Source organism: Polistes canadensis, unplaced genomic scaffold (genome assembly GCF_001313835.1).
Source record: "Polistes canadensis isolate GaletaPanama2010 unplaced genomic scaffold, ASM131383v1 scaffold_68, whole genome shotgun sequence".
Classification (NCBI taxonomy): Eukaryota; Metazoa; Arthropoda; class Insecta; order Hymenoptera; family Vespidae; genus Polistes; species Polistes canadensis.
This window is the reverse complement of record NW_014569615.1, coordinates 97,968-103,760: the sequence shown is the minus strand read 5'-3', so window position 1 is coordinate 103,760 and position 5,793 is coordinate 97,968. Positions and strand designations below refer to the sequence as shown.

The 5,793-nt window shown below is 30.1% G+C and overlaps 1 protein-coding gene across 1 annotated transcript in view; it reads right to left on the bottom strand.

Annotated features, from left to right (window-relative positions):
* The window catches only part of LOC106786210 (lachesin-like), an 87,408-nt gene that overhangs the window by 28,925 nt on the left and 52,690 nt on the right, over nucleotides 1-5,793 (bottom strand). The gene's annotated exons all lie outside the window — the stretch shown is intronic.

The window sequence follows — 5,793 nt, the reverse complement described above, 5'->3', positions numbered from 1 at the left end:
ATATAGTAATCCTTTAGTCGTTTCTATATGTATTTATTTTTACAACACCCCGTAGTTATATCTATTTTCCGTACTTTGAAAACTCAATGTTCCGTTAGTTGTATTTTATTATTGGATTTAATCTACACGGATCAAATTTCAATTTAATATTTTAATTACTCGTATTTCTCGCGCGAATTCTTATATTACCTATTTAAAATATGTAATTTTATCTTCTTTCATTTCCAAACAAGTCAATATAGATATTTATTTTATGGGTTTAGTTAGTTATTTCATAAATTAATAGATTTTACGTTTTAATGTTAACACATAGACGTACATATATTTAAAATATTCATATTTCACATCTAAATATTTAAACGATCGTATTTTATACGTATGTTTATTTCATTGATAAAATTTTATATTTAACTTGTATACACGTAAACGTTACGTTCCTGAAGTATTAAAATTTCATTTTCTCATTCGATGTGATCACTTAGAAAACTAACTTTCCAACGAGAAACACACTTTAATAATACGAATTTGTATCGATCGATTAACGGTGCATACTAAAAATAAACAAACGGTCAGGTTCCTTTTCACGAATATTTTCTTATTATCGATAATTCTATCAAATGAATTATAAAATGTTACCGAGTGTGTTTACGTAAACGTAGAAATTTTCGAACGATGCATCTAAACAAACATACCCGTTGCAATTAGGGTAGATAGTTTTACGGAGTATCTTTTTTTTTTTATTATTATTAATCTTATCAAAATAAGTGCATACGTTGTATGTTCTAATTAAATATATTATACGTATACACACACATATATATATAATATTATTTCATTATTAATAATATGTTTTATGCACATATATAAATACGTGTAATATTTGAAATATTATTTTGAATTGTATAAATAGGCGCTACATATATATATAGTATGTTATTATATTTATAACATACACACACATACATGTATGTTATATTCTGGACGTAACCCAAATTCAACAAGAAAATTTGCGAAAGATAGAAAATTGGCAGAGTTCGGGTTCGAGTCGCTTAGGAAAACATTAAAATTTCCAATAATTGGTTGAAATTAACGTAAGCCGTTTGAGTAATCCACACAAGGGTAACACAGACATAATCATTCACGATCCCGCACACGATCATAATCATTTCGCATCATTTTGAATTAACCACTTCGGTTTAAATCAAATCAATTAGCAATTAGCGAATTTCCGGTAGTGCTCAGCGGTAAATCTTTTTATTCCACGATAATATTCCACGAATTAGCCGAAATTTCGATCAAAATTGGAAACTGGAAAGCTTCGGCTTTATGAATAGAAACGAGATCGATGCAGATAGTAATGGGACTTCCTCTCTAACACCTCCACCCCCATCCCTTCATCTCCCCACCCCTCCCACTTCTTCTTCCAACCACCCCCATCCCTCCTGCCTATATTCGTGCGTTTAACTAAAACGAGACTTTACTACTCTCTACTTTCCTTTAACATCTGCATCACGAATTTCCATGCAATTTCTTTCAAAAATCAACTCGTTCGTAACGCGATGATAATGATAAAATAAAAAGACAAAAAAATATACGTTAGTCGAAAATCTTAAAGAAAGTTTCCTCACGAAGATAGATAGAGAGAGAGAGAAGGAAGATAACGAAAATGTAATTACAAAATTTCGAGCAGAAGTAATTCGCATATTACTAACTTGATGTAAGTAAAAGTGGTAAAATAACAAAAAAAAAAAAAGAAAAATCACATAATATATACCGCGTAAGTTAAAATCAACGCGTTTCGAAGCGCTTGCGATAAAGCGTGGTTGTTGAAAAAAGAAAAAAAAAAAAAAAAAGAAAGACAAGTTGAAGAAAGTTTTCTCTCTTATTCTCTTCGTTAAAATAAAAAAAAGAGAGAGAATAAGAAAACACAAATTTCAATTTAAAACGAATTACATTCCGCCCTATTTTTGGGTCACGGTTAGAAAAGAAAAATAAAAATCAAATATTTTCTTATTGGGGACGGATGTGATAGATATAATTCTTTATGACATAACGAATAATAAAATACATTGAAACAATATTATAAAATATCGCGAAGCATTTTAACTCGTCCGATCGATGAAACGTGTATTGTCACGAAATTTGTGACGGGGTCTTTTCTCGTTTGAACATTTTTCTACTCGAAGTTTTTCTCTTAAGAAAGAGAAACAAACAAACAAACAAACAAAAGAAAAAAGAAAAAAGAAAAGTAATAAAAACAAATTTCAATTAAAAGTTAAGCAGAGGGATATTTCCCTTTCACCCAAAACCCCACCCCTTTCTTTCTTCTTCTTCTTTTTTCCGAGTGGTAATAGACGTATATAGAAAAATAAAAAATAAAATATTTTCTCAATGAATACATATATATATATACTATATACTATATATAGTATACGAGGTGATCTATCATCATCGGCATGCTAAACGTCTCTTCAAAAGCCGTATTAAAAGCGTGACAGCTTAGTCGTCGTTTCCTTTCGCCTATCTCAACCTTTTCCCTTTTTTCCCTTTTTACCCAACGATGAATAGTTAGAATAGGAAAGCTCTCCTAGGCTTTTGCGAGACTTAAAGTACGTCCATGAAGGGTCATAGTTTCGATCCAGGAACCTGGCATCCTGTTTGCGCGTGCTTTTACACGCGCCTTTACTCATTGTGTCCTGCTGCTGCTGATGTTCTTCCTTGCGATGGAATTAGAATTTTAAATAGATAGAAAGTGAGAGAGAGAAAGAACGAGTGTGTGTGTGTGTGTGTGTGTGCGAGAGAGAGAGAGTATCGGTTTAGAAAGCTTTATCGTAACGGGGCTTCCAGAAACTATTCGAAAGCTTTCACTGGTACCCCTGGCTTATCTTAATCCCAAGCAGTCCTTCCCCCACCCCCCCCCCCCCCCACTTTACTACCACCCACCCAACGATCTCATAGTTGTTACTTCTACCTTCAAGCTTCCTTATTCGAGAGAGTGAGAGAGATAGAGAGGACGAGAAGGAACTTCTTTCTCCATGAGCCGAATATTTCATCTAACCGGATATTTTACGACCTGGAATCTGTCGCCATGTTCTTTCTCTTGTTTTCTCTTTTTTTTTTTTTTTTTTATATCCTAGGTCTCTCTCTTTACGTAGTAGAAAATACGCTTGGCCCTTATCCATAGTTGCTTTTCCCCATTTTTTCATTCTTTCTTTCTTTCTAAATATCTTTTCGACTTTGTAATTCATTTTCTTTTCTTTCATTCTGTGTTCTCTTTGTCTTTTTTTTCTTTTCTTTTTTTTTTATTATTACCTTTCCTCGTTATTTTTATTCCTTTTCTTTTCTCTTTCTCTATTTTATAGCACATCAAGTGGATTCTAATCGAAAGGGATCGTACTTTAAACGACAAGACGTTGTGTTACGGTAAGAAAATAAGAAAGGGAAAGTTTAATTTCTCGGTTCGACAGGCAACGTTACTACGTTCGGTTAGAAAATTGGATGAATTAAAAATGTATGGCAATAAGGTGAAATGTCTGGGGACGAAAGAAGAAGAAATAAAAAAAAAAAAAAACAAGGTTTTTATCTGTAATAGAAAAAATAATTCTTCGAGTCTAACGTTACTTTCTTTTTTTTTTTCTCTACTCGAAATGGAGAAATAATTGTATATATATATTAGGGTTAATCAAAAAAAAACTTTTATTTTTTTTTTGGATCTGACACACAAAAACTTGTTGCTAGGCACCTTTAGAAAGTACTCACCCAGTATGGGCTCTTAATTTCAATAGGAAGATCATCCTCATCGCGGTTTTTTATTTTTTTCTCAGTCCAACAGAAAAAAATTCATACCTCCTCATTAATTGATTATACGAAAAAATGTTTTCATCAAATTTTGTAGGAAATTCAATGTTCTACAAAAAAGGTATCTTATGTTTTTTTCGTAAAACTCACTATTTAAAAGATATTGAAGATTTTAGTTTTGATTATTTTAAGACAAATTTCATTTTTGTTTATGAATTTTGTTACTGACTGAGTAATAATTATTATCAAATGAGATGCACTGATTCTTGTAGGAAATTTAACGCTYTACAAAAAAGGTTTGRTATGTTTAATTGATTACTCCAACCGTTTAAAAGATATTCGTATACGAATCCCAATGCTTTCTGATTTCAATAATTTTTTAATAACTWTTTTAAATTTATCTATTAAATTCATGAATTTTAGAAATTTTTACGAGAATTTTAGTTTATATAAATTGAATTAAAATATTTCCTTTGTATTTAATTTGTTTCGGAGTATATAATATTTTCCAATCAACTTTTATTAAACATTTTTTTTTTATTTATTTTGCCTTTAAAATCACGACTTACTATTTTTTAACTGGCTTATTAAAAATTTTATTTTAAATTAAAAAAAAACCTTAATTAAACCTCTTTTGCAAAACGTTAAATTTCCTACAAGAATCAGCGCATCTCATTCGATAATAATTATTACTCAGTCAGTAACAAAATTCATAAACAAAAATGAAATTTGTCTTAAAATAATCAAACTAAAATCTTCAATATCTTTTAAATAGTGAGGTTTACGAAAAAAACATAAGATACCTTTTTTGTAGAACATTGAATTTCCTACAAAATTTGATAAAAACATTTTTTTGTATAATCAATTAATGAGGAAATATGAATTTTTTTCTATTGGACTGAGAAAAAAATAAAAAACCGCGATGAGGAGGATCTTCCTATTGAAATTAAGAGCCCATACTGGGTGAGTACTTTCTAAAGGTGCCTAGCAACAAGTTTTTGTGTGTCAGATCCAAAAAAAAAATAAAAGTTTTTTTTTTGATTCACCCTAATATATATATATATATATATATATATATATATATATATAGAGAGAGAGAGAGAGAGAGAGAGAAAACAAAATTAATATATTTATCGTTGGGGGGAAAACGTTCATTCACGCTTGCGAACGTCAAACTGTAAAAAGTTAAAACCGTAGCGAACGAGCTGCCACGATTCGTTTTATTTTCTAGCAAGCTACTTGCGGCCACGTAAAACGCGATATGAAGACTAAGTGGTAGAACGTTGATGTTAGTAGAGAAAGAAAATATGTGTGTGTGTATATATACCTGTATACGTAACTTTGTCCGTGTATATTTATGTAGGAGAAAGAAAGACCAGAAAGAGAGAGAGAGAGAGAGAGAGAGAGAATGAGATGAAGAAGACAGGTCGTTGAAGGAATTCGTGGCGGGATTTTTCACTTGGCTCGATTCAATTTTTCTGCCAAGGGGAAAAAGATGGATTTCCATACCAACGTTACTGGTATGTGTGATATATTTGATCCCTTTTTCTTTTTTTTTTTTTTCTATCTCGATCATTATATTTCTATTGAAATGTCGATAAAAATATAATCTAACGCGAACATTTATCTATTATTTATTCGTAAAAATTACTTAATCATATATTATACACACACTTAGTATAATTTTGTATTTTAATTATAAATAATAAATGTGTGTTTAAACGTGTCTGTGGAAATTACTTTGAAAGTATTTTTTTCTTTTTTTTTTTTCAGGAACACAATTGTAAAACTGGTATGGAATAATATTTCAAATATTATCTTATATATTATAGTTAAATTGCGAAATAATTTTAGATAAAATTTCGAAATGTTATTGTAAAATATTATTTCTATGAGAAATTTTTGTAATTTTTCTATATTTTATTCTTCCTCATCTTTTTTTTCTTCTTCTCTCTCTCTCTCTCTCTCTTTTTATCCGCGTGAATATATTTTTAC